The sequence below is a fragment of the Schistocerca cancellata genome, chromosome 3 (assembly GCF_023864275.1).
Source record: "Schistocerca cancellata isolate TAMUIC-IGC-003103 chromosome 3, iqSchCanc2.1, whole genome shotgun sequence".
NCBI lineage: Eukaryota > Metazoa > Arthropoda > Insecta > Orthoptera > Acrididae > Schistocerca > Schistocerca cancellata.
In genome coordinates this window covers 846,973,968-846,975,835 of record NC_064628.1, presented here as the reverse complement: position 1 = coordinate 846,975,835, position 1,868 = coordinate 846,973,968, and the positions used below count along the sequence as shown (strand labels likewise).

General features: G+C 51.9%; 1 pseudogene; it reads left to right on the top strand.

The window, feature by feature from the left end:
* Nucleotides 1-1,522: 1,522 nt before the first annotated feature.
* Nucleotides 1,523-1,640, top strand: LOC126177407 (5S ribosomal RNA; annotated as a pseudogene).
* Nucleotides 1,641-1,868: the final 228 nt, after the last annotated feature.

Genomic DNA, 1,868 nt, shown 5'->3' with positions numbered 1-1,868 from the left:
GTCCTCAATTGTGTGTGTGTGTGTGGGGGGGGGGGGTTGTGTGCATGTGTAGGCCTTGGCAAGCATCCCAGCCAGAGGAAATCCTGGGGCTGGAGAAGACCGCTAGGAGGCTGGTCCAGCGGCCAGAAGGCACTGCGGCGGCTAAAATTTCATTAGGGCCGGCACGGCCGCAATCACATTAATGTCGCCTACTCGCTGCGTGGGAGGTCAGCGGACGGGCAGTGAGGAGTGGGAGGCAGAGAGGGGGAGGAGAGGGGGAGGAGGTGGGAGGTCAGTGCCAGGGCGGCCGCACTCCCACGCCGGCGGCCTCTCGGGTCAGAGGGGAAGGAGTAACGAGTGTCAGGGGGAGGGCAGGCGCGCTCTCAGCTGATTACTGCGTTACTGCCCACACCACGGAAAGCTGCGGCATTAGCACGTTAAGAAGTAGCAGCGATCCACGCCCCCAGCAGGCGACCGTTTCGTAAATACGCCAGACGTGCTTAGGTCATGTGTCAATAATATCGCGTGCTGCAGGGCACCATGATCTATATGCCTGTCAATGTCTTAAAACGAGAAAGAGGACTGAATCGTTACACAAATAATGCTTTTAAACAATGCAAAGTAAAATAAAAGTCATTTGCCTCAGAGTGCAATTAAATTACCTTCAGTTTCAGTATAACATGATCAATTTCGTATTCAATTTGGTATCCTACATCTGGACACTAAAGGTGCCATTTCGTGAGTGGTGCTGCAATATCTGGTGGGAGAGTGTTTCTGTTTGAAAGAACAGATAACCAGTTGTCAGCATTTCACTTAGACAATGAATTGCAATCATTTAGTTCCAGTATGGTGAACAGAGGAAATAAGGGGCAATGTTTAAACGTACTGTAAATCACGCTCTGGACAAGTATGTCCCCCGTAGTTGTATGAAGGAGGGAAAAGACCCAACGTGGTAAAAAAAAAAAAAAAAATTCGGGAAATGCTGAGGAAGCATAGGCTATTGCACTTGAGCCGTGGCCGGCTTGCGTTGATGCCGTTTGTTGTTTTGCAGTTTGTCGCAATCGAGTGCCGTCTTATTTCTCCCTGAGTTACTACCATAACGAGTTGCTGACTTGCCTCCGTCAGTGGCAGCAGCAGCGCCTATAGATACTAGTACTGCTGTACCATCTTTGGTGTGACCGCTATATTTCCGTGTGATGGTGTGTGTGGCAGTGGGTCGGTTGGGACAGAGCAGCGAGGAAGTCTCCGCGGCGTGAAGTCAGGTCGTGACCGCTGGCGGCATGCACGCGCCGTCAGATTGTGAGGCGCTAGCCGCGAGAGCTACAAAGTTCGTTGCCCACCGAACCTGGACACTGAAATTGAGTGATCAGTTAACCTGTTATGGAAACTCAGCTGCTGTGACATATCTTCATTCACTGTCAGTTGTTGCTTCTTGGACCTTTCAGGCTAGCAGCAACGTAAGCTATGTTGGAGTCGGTAAAATTTGGCAGCCGTCTTCCTGTGTTATCATTAACTATTAAATTTGTTGTTACTTATCAGTGAGGGCAACGGCCGTGCCTCAGTGAATACACCGGTTCGCGTGAGATCACCGAAGTTAAGCGCTGTCGGGCGTGGTCGGCACTTGGATGGGTGACCACCCAGGCCACCATGCGCTGTTGCCATTTCTCGGGGTGCACTCAGCCTCGTGATGCCAATTGAGGAGCTACTCGACCGAATAGGACCGGCTTCGGTCAAGAATACCATCTGACGACCGGGAGAGTGGTGTGCTGACCCCATGCCCCTCCTACCTGCATCCTCCACCGAGGATGACACGGCGGTCGGATGGTTCCGGTAGGCCACTCGTGGTCTGAGGACCGAGTATGTGTGTGTTACTTATCAGTGAAGTGTAC